General features: G+C 42.2%; 1 long non-coding RNA gene across 1 annotated transcript; it reads right to left on the bottom strand.

Moving 5' to 3' along the window:
* Positions 1 to 5719: 5719 nt before the first annotated feature.
* Positions 5720 to 11990, bottom strand: LOC142831143 (uncharacterized). The gene is made up of 3 exons (XR_012906801.1): positions 11887 to 11990; positions 7132 to 7257; positions 5720 to 6273 (listed from the first exon to the last, which is right to left on the bottom strand). It is a non-coding gene; the product is annotated as an uncharacterized LOC142831143 (long non-coding RNA).
* Between the last annotated feature and the right edge of the window lie 3787 nt (positions 11991 to 15777).

The raw sequence follows: 15777 nt of genomic DNA on the forward strand, positions 1-15777 counted from the left end.
CCAGGCTTGGTGAAATCAGTAGATAATGTTTCAACCTTTGCCTTAATGTTTTCTTTTTAGTGTTTATTATTTTATTATAATTAAATATTTTTGTTTTTATTAATTAGTATCAGTTGTATGAAAAAAACTGCTGAAATCCAAAATGGATTTTAACAAGGGCAACTTTCTATTTGCTAAGTCTTTAGATAGCAAGGTAAGTTGGCAGTACAGACAATTCTAACACTTCAGGAGCTATGAAGGCAGATATGCTATAGATACCACTGGGTAATGTTCAGGAGACCCTCTCTAACATTAAACAGAAGATTAAAGGCAATGTCTTGCAATATGAACAAACTGAAGGCAAGAGTCCGTGACAGAGAAAGCCTTGCTCCCTTATATAATGATGGCATGTGTTTTTGCTATGATCAAAGAGAATAAGAGTTTGAAAGCTAGGATTATGGTCTTTAAAACATGCCCAGAATCCAAAATTGTTGGTTGGCTTCACAGAAAGTGAAGGCTTTGGATTTTTGTATTTGAAATGTTTCTTGTTTGGGGAATACCTTGAAAAAAATGGATTTTACTAACTCTAGAAATCTTGTGCTTGTTTGTGGACTCATTCACTAACTAAGCTCCACAGAAATATTAGAAGACAATCTGTTGAGGCCTCAAGATTGTTGTCCTTTCTTACCTGACCTTTAGATTGTGTATAATTATATAGATTACTTATGAAGTTCCAGTTACCACCTTGAAGGTTTACAGGTCCTTTGTCCCAGGATCAGGCCCAGTATTTACATTATTTTATAGTTTATGATGTGCACAGTTGCAACATTCACATTATAGGGAGTCTTGTATATTTAGTAATAAAGTTTATTAGAACACCCAACTTCGTAAGATAGGGAAAGTACATAATACATATATATATATATATAGCGCCTTGAACTCACACCATTTTTTCTAGAACAAACTGAAGTATTAGCCATCATCTTCCTCATCACATCACCTTACCCATCAGCTTACCAGAATGATGGTTACTGGCACCTCCTTAGGGCTACATCTGTTTCTCACACTGCCTCTAGACCAGGATGCCGCTTTTACAATACATTATGACTGAGGTTGTTAAGTTTGATATGTAGGGGATGTTACCTCTCCCTTAATAAGGTGAGGGAATACAAATAAGGAGGAAAGGAATCTTTTTTCCTATACTTAAGTATATCATTGATCTCAACTTACTATCATATATACCAATTCGTTACCATGGCCTTTTCGGTTTCATATCTTTTATTATTTCTGTCCTACCTGGTTATTCAGTCTGATTTTATCTGGTTATTTTGGATTTTCCAAGTAATGATGTATCTGCTAAGTTTGAGGGTTTTCTTGGAGGCCCCTATGCCATAAAAGGTTGATTTCTCTAGGTGAAAGGTCCCAAATATATGCACATTGACTTTACTATCTGGGTGAAAGGCCCCAGGACTTGTGGCCCTTGTGCCAAACTACCTTACTATGAATTTATTGTATCCTTTTATAACAAACATAACCAAAATCATAAGTAAAAAATAAATACAAGAATATTTTACAAATAACCCCATCAAAGGGGGGAAGGGCATGTAGCTTATACATGATTTTTTGCCTTTGACAGGATTATTTGTAAATAGTCATGTGCAGGGCTCGACAAACTGCTGAATCTACTCGCCCATGGCGAGTAGATTTCAGCCGGTCGCTCCATGCGTGCCATTCACCGGCGCTTTGCGCATGCACAGTGCCGGTCTGGCACATAAACAGTGCGGGGCTGGCGAGTAGCTGTTCTCTACACATCCATAAAAGTCTCACAAAAATGCATGGCCGCGGCATGTGTGTATTCAAAACTCTGTGGTTAGAATTCACACTTTGGATAACTACAAACCCCAAAGCAGGCTTTCAGCTCTCCATTCAAGTATGCACTTACCCTAATGTGTGCACAAACAGATAAAAATTAAAATGTGGATGTATTTTTTTGTCCAAGCGTAGTGAAGCCTGGCTGAAAATAGGGACATATTCACGCCTCTTGTTGTTAAGTTGTAAGCTGCATCTTGGATCAGGTAACTAATTTACTGAAATTGACCAAAGTATAAATGGAGATGCAGATGCAGTCAAAAGTTAATAAATGCAGAGTGGAGTCTTTAGCGTGGCTAAATTTAATTATATGGTACATGCAAGCATTTAATTTTATGAAGATGAAAATAAGATACCCTGCAATAAAATGAACATTGGCACCAAAGCACTCAAATGTGAAGATTTAACATACTTCAGTATAGGTTCATTGCATCACCATTCAGCTAAAACCCCCTAAATACATACAAGAATTTTTACCCACTATATAGTGTAACACCACCACTGTTTCCAGTTTCAGAGGGCTAAGAAAATAGATGTTTGTGAAAGTTAATCTTATGAGATATCTAAAATATGCCATGTTGCTATCTTGTGAAGTGGGAAAGTAGAGGCTAGCATGACGTCTTGTGGCATGCTGACCCTATTAAAAATTCAAAAAGAATATATTTAAAAATGAATTATCTAGGTTTCATGAGTGAAAGAGATATGGAAGAATGAACAATGCACGGCTTTTAACAAGAACTAAAAAGGATAAATTAACATTACATGAAGAAGTTTGCCAAATAAAAGACAGATTACAAGATAGACGTTTACCCTATCCCCTCCACCCATTTTTCTAATTTATATCTATCTACAAAGAAAAGGCTTTAAAACCGAACTGAAGTGTTCCTACGTATAGGACTTTTATAAGCAAGCAGGGTTCATTTGAGCAAATTTCATTTAAGCAACTTTCACAATGATAAGACACATGTTTATACATCATTTATTTCCTGATCCAGTATCCTGCTTAATGCTTCATATACATTAACATCTCCTAGTCTAGATTCCTCTGTACCAGCACTATAAATATGGTGCTCTATAGGGCCACTTCTATAATTATACACAATTTAATTTGTTTTATTTCTCCCCTTATGTACAAATACTCAAAATCAAGTGCGATATTCTTAACTACAGATCTTACCTCCCAAAACTGGGACTTTCTACTCCAGCAACAGCCATGGTCTGGTGGTCCATGAGCCTAGTGGCATGAAGACCAGTGGCAGCACGGCCAGCATCTGGGACCAGGGCTGGAGAAAGCTTGGCTGGGGTTAGGGGCTGGGGCTGGCAGCATCAAGGCCAGCATATGGGGCTGGTGCCAGTGTCTAGTATCTAGCATCTGGCCAGAGTTAGCAGCTTCAGGGCCAGAGCCAGGCCGGCCAGGACCAGCAGCAGGGAAGAGGGCTGCAGCCAGTGGCAGCCCAGATGGGGCAGCTGTAGCAGGACCAGCCAGGGCGGAAGTAGAGCTGGCAGTGGGGAGAAAGTAGGAATAAGGGATCCTCCGGAAAAGGGCTTATTTTCCGGAGAATCGTGTCTACACTGGCACTTTTCTCCGGCAAAAACCCCGAGCTGGAAAAAAGCAGCAGCCATGTAAATGCAAATGCCGCGGGGGATATTTAAATCCCCCGCGGATTTGCAATTCCGAAGTGTCTCATTAGCATCCCTCTTTCGGAAAGGGATGCCAATGTAGACACAGCCCATAACTTTATCATAGTCAGTGAATTTACACCAGCTCATGATTTATCCCTAAACCTATAATTCTCTAAATTATTTTAAGATTATAAGACTACTCATAGCAGAAGCAAAGACTGAGTCATCATGAGCATACTCTCTATTATAAATTAGTAGAATGGTCTAGGGAACATTCACTGGCAACTATCACTTTGGGGCTTTTTTTTTTATTTTTTTAAATATTAACCAAGGGAACAGTTCACAAGATTAAACGGACAAACATTTTCTCTTCTTTGACTGCAGATATTTGGCTTTGGCTTATAATAGCGCTTGGTGAAGGCCTCAGCAGTTCCCAAAAATTGGTTCTTCGGCCTTGCCTCAGGAAGAAATTTAGCTCCATTGTTTATGTAGTCAGCTTGTCTGAGAGTTTACTTTTTACAAATTCCATTTCTCCTTTACCGTGCTTCCATGTTTCAATCCTACAGAGGCCCTTTCCTTATGAGGACTCAAGCACCAGCCTGAGCACCAGGCCAGCACCCTGCAGTAGCCTTCTCCTTCAAAGAATGCATAGCGTACTGCAAGACGTTGCGTCGAACTCACATTGGCCAGACCTTACAGAAGAGCTCTTTAAAAAAAATTGCTTCACTCACTGCATCTCTCTAATAACTTGAGACCAACATGGCTATGACCACCTGCATTGGTCATTTATGGCCTGGTGGCTGCCTAATGCATTCCCACTCTATAAAAGCTCTCTATGCCCAATTGTCACTCCCACCTTGATATGGGGAATATGGAATTAAGGTCCAGGATAAGGATTCACACTCCTACTCTCTACTCTCCCCCCCCACACACACACACACTGAAGGCTAGATTCACAAAGAAATTCATCACTAAGTCTGATAGGAACCAAGAAAATGATAGGGTTTCACAAAGCCCACCCAGCCTCCCCCTATAACGAATGGAGCCTCAGAATGGGACTCACAAAATTCAGCGCTTTTGACAACACCATGCCTGATGTATTCAATGGGAGATGTCACCCTGAAGGGTGCAATTCTAAACCCTGCCCCTCTTAGGGAGTTTGGTGCCCAAATCTAAGCTGAAGGGAGGTGCCTGCTGCCTCCCTTTGCATTTTGTTTAAGGTCACTTCTATGAGCTGTGGATCTGAAGAGTGAGTTCAAAGCACACCTCCCCAATGAGGCCTCACATGAAAGTAAGCTAGTGTGACCTAGTGCATTGCACTGCCGAGAGAGTGGCCAGCTGGGGGCAGGGCTCTGGATGTTGCTAGAACCTGTACATGGATAAGTTTCCCTTGCTAGTGCTGACAAGGATGGCACATTCCTCCTCTTCTCGCCTCCTCCCCCACAGGAATCCAAACCACCCCTCTCCATGGGCCCAGGCCCCAGGCCCCTGGGCTGGAAAGCTAGGGATGGGGAGGGGAGAGGAACCAGGTCCAGTGGACCCAAGCCAGCACCCATAATCCCTGAGTGGCACAGCCACAGTACACCTAAGCTTCAGCACTAAAGCTCAGAAAGTCAGGCAGCATGACGACTGCCCTGGCCAGCTGCAGGAATCCAACAGCTAGGCAATGCAGTGGCCATGCTGTGGCCCAGCCAACCTCGGGGATCTGGCCGCTGAGCAGTGTAATGGTTGCACTACCAGCCCTGAGGTCCTTGCAACCTGCCGCATCCCTCACACCCCTGCCCTGAGTCTCCCACACCTTTAGACCCCCTACCCTTTCAATACTGTGCATGCAGAAAGGGACACGCTTCTTCCAGCCACAGGGGAAAGAGGCTGGGGAGACAGGAGGGAAGACATGATCTCTTCAGTACATAGGCTAGGTTATCCCTAATCCCACCTTCCTGCAGCTGGAAGCAGTGCCCACCCCTCCTCTCCCACATAGTGCGGAAAGGCTTGCTGCTGGCCACATTCTGGTATGAACCTGGGTAGGAATTGGGGGAAGGGGTGGCTGTGACCCTGCATTCCCATACATGTTGTCACCAGAAGATGTGGTATCAGGTACCAAGAGAGGCTTGTGCATCCTGGGGACCTAGCCAGGCATGAAGAACATGGGAATGTATGTGTGTCATTTCTCCCCAAGCAAACCTTAAAGATAAGGTAAATAGAAAAGGTGCCAGCTACACAGTATTTCTTTTTAACAGTGGTTCAGTCAACTTAACGTTTATTTGAACTGTATAGCTCTGATTGACTGCCATTGAACTTGTTTGAATACGAGTAATTTTACCAGGCAGCAGCTGTTCACCATAGGGAAATATGGTCATCCTACTTTTGTTCTTCTGACCTCCAGACAGCTTCCTCATTTATCCTGCGATCGATCGATCGATCGAAAGAACTGACTCCTGTTCCTGTGCATTCTGATGGTTCCTCTTTGTTTCCGGTACTGAGTTCCCTCTTGATCCCTTGAGATTAATTCAGCTCTCTCTGTTCTTGGCCTCAATTTGCATTCCTCTGCATTTTGCAGGGTCTGCCATTGCAGCTAGCTGAATGATTTCCTCTCCTCTGTGGTTTCCCACATCTTCTCAGTAATGTTCCCACATCTTGCTGGCCAAGGGAACTTTGTTGGAGTCCTCTCCTGCAGTCTTTCATCTTCCCTTTCCATTGTCCAGCATTGTTTTTTTTTTTTATTATGTATAATGGGATTTGCATAACCACAGTTTTTAGGAGCACTTATTTTAAGTCGCACTGTCTTTTAATTTCCACTCTCTATTAAAGAAACAAAATTAAGGGTGTATAATCTCCACCATTTGCCATTCTGAGGGGGGGAAAAATGTAAAAGCTGGCCCTGGAAGTTAAGTGCTGCTGAAAGCCTCAGTGAGCGAACAATTTAAAAAAAAAAAAAAAAAAAAAAAAAAAAAAAGATGGGCACGTGGTATTGACTTTCAATAGCACTCAATACAGTCATTCAGCCATTGTGTTTAACTGCTGTTTAGCAGCAGCGTGGTGCACCATTAAAACTGTAGTCTTGACATAACATTAGCGAATAGTTAGAGCTGTTGGGGATTATAATGGGGTGGGGATTTGAGCAATTATTGCAATGCTCACTCGCATAGACAACAGCTAAGGTTCTCACTAGGTATATTCAGCCACACGGTGTTTCTTCTAACTTTATAACTCAGCCATTATATATGACCTGCATTTCAAATCTCTCTCACAATCTGGCTGATCAAAGGCAACTTTGATTTCTTTCTATCCTCTTAAGACTTTTCAAAATAATTTGAATGCATAAAGAATCTTAATGTACAGTACAGAAATAGTTCATGACACAAACAAACATTACTACGCATCAACAGTTGGTATAACAATGCTCTCTCACCCCATCTATTAAAACGGTTAAAACCCTTACCTGGCACACGAATTGGTATGAGGAGGAGACCATATTTCTAACCCTGGTTCAGACTCTGGTTTTCTGTGGCGCCTTGGATTCATTTTTTTTCATCTGTCAAAGTCTCTAACTACAATTCATAAGTGTGTCCTGAGCATGTGTGTATATTGAAGAACTTGGTTACTTGGAGTTAAACTACTGCAACAAGATGTGGGTAACAAAAATGAGGAGCACCATACCTGAAAGTTAAGGACACAATCATTGTGCCAAAGAACAAGTGTGTGCTCTTCTAATTGTCTTCATAAAGAAGTTTCCTTTGCAGGTCTGTGGCAGAGGTGGATCTGGATCTTAGAAGTTCTGGAATGCTTTCAAAACATGTTTAATTTTATTTTTATTCTAATCACTTATGGCACAATCTATCCCCATTCCAAAAATAGTTCTATTATCCTTCGTAGATTTTTTTTTTTTAAAAACACACCTCTTTAGTTTCAAGTATGAATTGCTGCAATAAATGGTGCATATGTTCATGGATGATGTATGAGGTGAAAACTCAGTGAACTTCATTTATAATATTGTTGCCATAAATATTCTACCCAGCTCCTCTGAATAGACATATAATTAGACCCTTGTCTGGCAATTCTTTTATAGGAGAAACACACACACACACACACACACACACACACACACCCCAATTAATATGGAACTTATTATGAAGTGGGTATGACTCATTTCATAATTTCTCCATAACAAACATCAAATTGGTTTACCTTGCTATAAAAAATTGATGTACTTGAAATCTACTTCTTAGATGTTTGGAAATTAATCAGTGTAGATATATTGTATATAGAAGGAGTGGTCAGTAAGCAGCCTGCAGGCCAGACACAGTTTGCAAAGGGATATCAGAGACTTTACCTGCATGTCCCTTTCTTTACTGCAGAAACGGATCTAGGGGTCATAGTAAACCACAAATTAAATATGACTCAACAGTGTGACGCTGTTGCAAAAAAAGCAAACATGATTCTGGGATGCATTAACAGGAGTGATGTGAGCAAGACACGAGAAGTCATTCTTCCGCTCTACTCTGCGCTGATTAGGTCTCAGTTGGAGTTCTGGGCAACACATTTCAAGAAAGATGTGGGGAAATTGGGGAAGGTCCAGAGAAGAGCAACAAGAATGATTAAAGGTTTAGAGAACATGACTTATGAAGAGAGACTGAAAGAGTTTAAGAGCAGGTTAGCTAGACATCTATCTGAGATGGTCTAAATGGTACTGAGGGGACAGGACTCAATGACTTCTCAAAGTCCCTTCCAGTTCTAGTGCTCTATGATTCTGTGTTTCTATGATTCTAAGTACAGCTGCTCCAAGCTCTTGTTGGCTGCTTATTCCCCACCTCTGGTATTTTAAAAACATTAAATTTTGAGAGGCAGGCTGAATTTACAGGTGCTGTTACTATAAGGACTCAAATGACCTTAGCGATATATTTGCATAGATTATTGTTTAAATGAGACAGTTCATCCTTAAACTGCTTTTATAGTAACAAGGTCAATTTTCTGCAGTATGCCTCCACTAAACATCATAGATACATTTGGAAATGACTTTTTGGAGGGTCCCCCCCACCTTGCTCCTTGATGAAGATATGGCAGTTGGATCCCCTACTCAGCACTACTGGTACACTACACACAGAATGATATGGAGTGCTCATTACAATAGAGCCTGCAGGACCGAGAAACTTGCTGGGCCCTGGGGCAAATTTGTGGGAGGTGGCACCATGCGCCAGAAGGGGCAGGTCCTTGAGAGGAAGATTTGGGGCTAGAGCCCTCAGCACAACCGAAATGCACTGGGCTGTCCCTGCCTACAACCTGGCAGTTCTGAGAGTCGCCTGGAGCACACAGCATGGTGCTCCACCAGCAATTTAAAGGGTGTAGGGCTTTGGCCACAAGCACTTCTGGGTCCTAGGTCAACTGCCCTCTTTGTCCCCCTGTAGGCGGGCCTGCATACAGCTGCTTTTAGGGTTTGTTAGGTGACCTTGGTTTATTAGGCACTCCCTTCCTCAGTTTCTCCCATGGTGTATGTGACACAGCATTCCAGCTGGGTAACTGTTAGTTCAGTCCTCCTTTTCGTGCAGGCAGGGGAAGAAGGACGTATTGGAATTCCCTGGTCTGGCACTCTTGGAATCTGACCAGTCCTGAGCAAAGGAGTTTGCCAGATTAAGGGAGGTCAGGGTTCTGGCCCCTAGGCTGGCTCCTCTGCAGTATCAGTCCCAGGATTCTGCTGCTGGCCCTGCCCACAAGCCAGGCTTATGAAATTCCACCATATGTTTATGTTAAAAAACATGTTTCCAAAGATTTTAGGCATAACAAAGGATTTTATATCTTAATAATGATAAAAATGTAGCCGTGTTAGTCTGGTGTAGCTGAAACAAAATACAGGACTACGTAGCACTTTAAAGACTAACAAGATGGTTTATAAGTGCTACATAGTCCTGTATTTTGTTTCATATCTTAATAAGGTACTGATTTTGGTGGAATAAAGATGTACCAATGAAAATAGCCAAATTGAAAGTAAATAAATAACCATACCATTTTCTTGCAAGACCTGCTAACAAAACATAAAAAATAAACTAGTTTGATGTGTGCCAAACTGTTTTAAGCACAAAAATTAAAGTGAAAGTATTCAGTATATTTAAGTAGTTGCTTCGTGCCATGAAGCTTAACGGATTCAATTTGACTGTGCTCCACATATCTGAACCAATGAAAATGCAGATCAAAATAATAAAGATAATTACCAGTTTGAGAGAGATGGGGAAAGAACAGAAATAATTTATTTTATTTGTTTCCAGGTTTTTTGTACTGATGGTTGAAAAACATACCCCTTTTCTGAAGAGTTATGGTTAGGAAGATTTTAATTCAGGAAGTCTGAGGTACAGCATGGTTTGAGACACAGTTATTTAAAGCAACTGGCAAATTTAAAATCATGAGCACTGAACTAATAATTAGAGACAGATTAAAGCTATCAAATTTGGATCTACATCTAGATTTTGAGTTCCTTAATATTTGGAGGTGACACTTTGATTTTACTTGTTATAAAGGGACCATTACCACAGCAAGAGTCTAGATTTGGGGCTCAAATTAGTCAAGCCTAAAGAGTTGGGCTACTTTGAAAAATGTATATATAAAAAGAGCTCTCTCTTTACTTAACAGGTTTGTCCTACATATGTATTCAGTGGAATAGCTGCTGAATTCAGAAATCTCAACATCAATTTCTAATTATAAGTTACGATAGCATCCAACAGCCAGTACAGTAGTGGAAAAGGTGAGTCTGGATCTCTTCCTGTGCTTCATCAAAATAATTGCTTTCTTGTCTCTTTATTGCCTCATTTAAATTCCCTCCCCCACAAACAAATATATTATAATATAAGGAATGTTAGAGGGGGAAAAGTGTGCTGAAAAGTCCTCTTTATAAAGGACTCTTTATATCAGCAAATACTGAATGGAAACCTTTCAGAAGGGAAATATTCAAAGTTTCTACTTGGCACAGAATATGTGGTGTTATTTATGGGGTGGGGGGAGAGAAAGAGTAACTTTTTGAAGCATCCTTGTACTAGTGATCTAAGGGGATGGTCAAGCTTAAAATTTGTAGCCAACTCCATACTGATCAGTCAGAAATAGAGAAAGTAGAGGATAGAGAAATGAACTTACAGAGAGAAGGAAAGGGCCAGCCAAGGCATGGTGGGGATGAAATGTAACCAACTGTCTTTCCTGAGAAACAGCCACAAAGTCTTTAGAGTGTGAAAGTACCTGACAGCTCTTCTCAGGACTGTTGAAGAAAGGAGAGATGGCTTTTTTTATATATATATAAGCACATCTATATTGAGTCCTCAGACATAGTCCTGTGTAGGGGGATGGGACCTAATTGTACCTACTAGGACCTGAGTCACAATTCCCACCATGTTCCCAAGGAGGAAGTAATTCTTTATATCCCCAGAGTAGCACATTTCCCCTCCATTGCTATCTTCTACTCTCTGTGCCTTAAATCAAAATCTGTGCTAAATACAGCAGTTTTGGTTCATGGGACAATGGGAAAAGAAATAGGCACTGAAAAAAAATGCTTATGCCTTATTATTTATTGTATATAGCTTAATACGCCAGGGGACTTGGTAAACTAAATCCCAAAGGCTAAAACTTTCAAATCTGCAAATTTTCACCTTGTATGTCATCAAAGAAATACAAACTACAGATTAATATATTGTTTTCATCAACCATCTGAAGTCAACCCAGAAATCTGACTGCCTACCACCATTTTGATTTTAGTTCTAGCTTTAATATAGGTTTGTAGAGACATTGAGAGCAGATAGGCACCTGGTAGGATTTTGAAAAAAGTCAATAAGCTGAATTCTCCTTGAATTCAACAAGGATTAAATCCTAATTTGAAAACCCAGTAAAGAACAATCTGTTCAGCAACTACATATTCTCACAAAACTGGCTCCAAGGCCCAGATCCTTAAAAGATATTTAGATTCATAAAAACGTAGGTATTACAATGATTTTGTGAAGTGTTTCTTTATTGTGCTGCAGCATTTCAATTTCTGCTATTTTCAAGGAGAAAAGATGGGCTGAGAGGATCAAAGTCAAGGAGAAAAAACATTGCAAACTTCTCTGAAGTGAATTTATGGACTTAAGAAGAATCTCCATTGCTTTTATACACAGCAGTAAATAGCTATTCAACCATTAGTAAATACTCCACATTTCCTGTGGAGTTTAATCACACAAGCCATTTGCCATGCATATAATATAAAGTGATAAAGATGGCAAACTATAACACTAAAAAGAAGACAACAAGAATAAAAGCTGTTTGTTTCTCTGAGTATCTTAAAGTGATTTCTCAGGACTCTGCTGAAACATTTAATTGTCTGTGCCTTTACATATACCTGAAAATGTACAATTACATGAAAGAGGAAACATGACTTGTTCTGAATAGTAACAATTGACCACATACCTTTACAATTCTAGAGCTTATTTGAAGATTTTTGTGTACAGCTTCTATTGACTAGAATGGGGATTTTTGAAGCAGTACTAAGAGAAATCTTGAGCCAGATTCTGATCACTATTAAGCTAATTAGGTTCCCCTGGCCCTGGAGAAGGTCTAATTGATCAGAGACCTGTGTGCCTGATTACCAGGCCTGACTAGGGCTAGGAAGTTAATGAGGTAATTAGACTATTAAGAGGCAAGTGGGTTTAAAAGACCACAGAGGAGGGAGGGGCACACACATGGTGAAGAGGCTAGAAAACTAAAAGAACACAAAGGCGTAGATACACTGATCTTTGAGGTGGCACATCTTCCCTCCACCGGCACATAATTACATGGCACAATCCAAATAATCAGTTGAAACATTTAAGAGATAAATGGACTTTAACATGGGCACCTGTGATCATTATTTGGGTGGTCAGACTGAGAAAAAGGAATGTGTATACATGAACCATAATGTGTTTGACAATCCTTCCTTCAGCTCTCATTAAGGGTGAAATTTATCTGTGTGCACATGGGGGGGGGGAGGTCATACTAGGCTTGATAAGCATTGTCAGTAGCACATAAGATTCATTTCTGCAGACTAGTGGGAATCCCTGACTACCACTGATTTAAAAGCCAGGGGAGGCATATTGAAGTGATCAGTAGCTGTCAGGATCAGGCTCCTATGCTAGGTTCTGCACTTGCAGTTTTCCCTGCTGTCAGTTTCACCTGTGATAGGGAACCTGTAAAAGAAAAGTGCTGGCTTGTTTATTCACTCATTTCCCAGGCGTTGGAGGCTTTGCCTACTCTTGCGATGATAAAATGCTGCTGCAGCAGTGTGGTCACAGTACCAGTTCTGGGAGAGAGCTCTCCTAGGGTGTGTCTAGACTGGCAAGATTTTGCGCAAAAGCACTTGCTTTTGCGAAAAAACTTGCCAGCTCTCTACACTGGCCACTTGAATTTGCGCATGAGCACTGACGTTCTAATGTAAGTATTCAGTGTTTCTTGCGCAAATACTTTGACGCTCCCTCTCAGGGATAAGCCCTCTTGTGCAAGAATACTTGCACAAGAGGCCAGTATAGACAGGCACCTTAATTTTTTGCGCAAGAAAGCCCGATGGCTAAAATGGCCATCGGAGCTTTCTTGCGCATAAGCGCGTTTAAACTGGGCATGGATGCTTTTGCGCAAAAGCATCCGTGCCAATCTAGATGCTCTCTTGCAGAAATACTTTTAATGGAAAAGTAAGATTGTCAGTGCTTTTGCGGAAAAACTATGCTGCTCCCATTCGGGCAAAAGTCTTTTTCCGAAAGACTTTTGCACAAAAGAGCCAGTGTAGACAGCAGAGATTTCTTTTCCGCAAAAAAGCCCCGATTGCGAAAATGGTGATTGGGGCTTTTTTGCGGAAAAGCGCGTCTAGATTGGCCACGGACGCTTTTCCGCAAAAAGTGCTTTTGCGGAAAAGCGTCCTGCCAATCTAGACGCGATTTTCCGAAAATGCTTTTAATGTAAAATGTTTCAGTTAAAAGCATTTCCGGAAAATCATACCCCTAGTGTTTTAGAAAAAGCACCTCATCAAGAGGAGTAACTCCCAGGGCTAGGAGCCTGTCTACACTGGCAATTTTCTGTGTTTATATTTGCTCTTCTGGGGGGATTTTTCACACCCCACTGAGCGAGAAATTTCCAGCACAGTAACTTGCCAGTGTAGACAAGCTCAGGAGTGTTTACATTTATAGCATTTCCATTGCTAATGAAAGAAACACCATGAAGACAGCTGTCTCACAAGGCAGCTTTCCTGAGATGAGGAAGAGGGTGATCACAGCACATCTTGGGGCTTGCATAGCCCCCTCTCTCCAAACAATAGCTCAGCATTGATACAAGCAGGAGGTCCTTTGCTCAGTGGAGAAGACAGTGTGACCTGTCCAGAATGCAAGTGATCCCTTCCCACGAAAACAGAAAGGAGAGTTTCAAAGTTCCCGTGGCTTTACAGGGGAAGAGGTAGATTTCTGTTTACCTGGTATCAAATCAGTAGAAGTGCTGGCTAGAGTGGTCATCTAGGCACTGTGAGATATCCTGAAGAGGCTAAAAGTTTTGTGAACAGTTGGAATGTGTAGTCATTTGTGCATCACTGCTAAACCAGCACTGGTAAGAGCCTCTTGTGGAGGGTGTTTTCTTTTTGCGGTGAAACTTCTGATTTTCACTGCAAAATCTCATTAGCAAGTGTATATGCTCCAAGGGTTTGGAGGCAAAAAAAAAAAAGTACTTTTTTCTCTTTTAAATGACAAGCGTAGACATGCCCTTACACTGATCCTGATATCACCCTTAAGTGTCTATAAGCGTGGTCCCCAACCCGGTGTCTGCGGGTACCATGGCGCCCGCCGGGCCCTTTACATGCGCCCGCGGAGCAATCTGGGCTGGCCCTGGCCCCGGGCGTGTGGCAGGTGCCATCCCCGGGTGCATGGCTGGCCCCGGCCCTAGGTGCGCCGCGCGTGGCGGTGCCGACCCTGACCCCCACCTCCGGGTGCGCTGCGCGAGCCCTGGCCTCGGCCCCGGCCTCGGCCCCCACGTGTGCCCTTGCCAGCCCTGGTGCCGGCCTTGGCCCTGCACCTGGGGGCGCCGTGCCAGCCCTGGTCCTGGCCCCGGCTCTGGGGGCGCCGCGCCAGCCCCGGCCCCGGCCCCGGCCCCGGCCCCAGCCCCAGCCCCAGGGGTGCCGCGCGGAACCTGGGCAGCCCCTGCCTGGGATCGCAGCACATGCCGGTGCCGACCTCAGGCGTGCGGCGCATGCTTGGCCACACCCCCAGTCACGTGGCCTGTGAGCAGCCCCGCCCCCATACGCGCAGCATGTGAGCGGCCCAGCCCCCAGGCGCCCGGCAGCCCCAAAACGTTGAGGACCACTGGTCTATAATGAAGGGTTAGTAGTACAAGGGATATATCAAAGTTGGAAAAGTGAACCTCATGCACCTTAATGTAATTCCAAAGACAATACTAAGGGCGTATCTAGACTACACTAGACTTTTGAACACAAACTTTTGAAAGCAGCACTTTCAAAAGTGAAAGTAATTTAGGCTACGTCTAGACTACAAGCCTCTTTCGAAAGAGAGCGTGCAGACTACAAGCAGATTTTTCTAAAAGACGAGCGTCTTTTTTGAAAGAGAGTCTAGATGCTCTCATTTGAAAAAGCAGTTTACATTCAATAGTGACTTTTTTGAAAGAGTACTTTAGAAAAACAGTGTTATTCCTCATAAAATGAGGTTTACCGTGATCAAAAAAATTGCCGCATTCTTTCGATTTACTTTTGAAAGAACGTGGCTGCAGTCTAGATGCAGGTGAAGTTTTTTTCGAAAAAAGGCTCTTTTTTTCGAAAGAAAAAAAACCCTGGAATTTAGACACACCCTAAGGTGAGGTTTTGTTGGTGAACCCTCCCATTTGTTGACAAGCCATGTAAACCTCATTTTTTAAGGAAAAGCGACCTGTCGACAAACGGGAGGGTTCACCAACAAAACCACATCTTAATTACTTTCACTTTTGAAAGTGCCACTTTCAAAAGTGAATCCAAAAGAAGATATGCAAATTCCCAGAGAATTTGCATATCCTCTTTCGAAGGTCAAGCGTAGTCTAGATGTGCCCTGTGTGTTTTGGATATCTGACCTGACCCCTAAAATTCTTTTTGTTGTAGAATAACTCCGTATCCCTTATGACCCAGACATGGGCTCCTTTCTAATTCAGACCATTCAGAAAGTATGTTCCCTCAGATGTAACTTTTAAAAAATAATTTTAATGTAGTGATAACTGCTTCAGACTAACCAATGGAGGTGCAGAGATTATTATGGACTAGAGCAGAGGTAGGCAATAAAGAACAGCAGCCCGCAGGGTTAATCCTTG

Source organism: Pelodiscus sinensis, chromosome 12, assembly GCF_049634645.1.
Source record: "Pelodiscus sinensis isolate JC-2024 chromosome 12, ASM4963464v1, whole genome shotgun sequence".
Taxonomy (NCBI): domain Eukaryota; kingdom Metazoa; phylum Chordata; order Testudines; family Trionychidae; genus Pelodiscus; species Pelodiscus sinensis.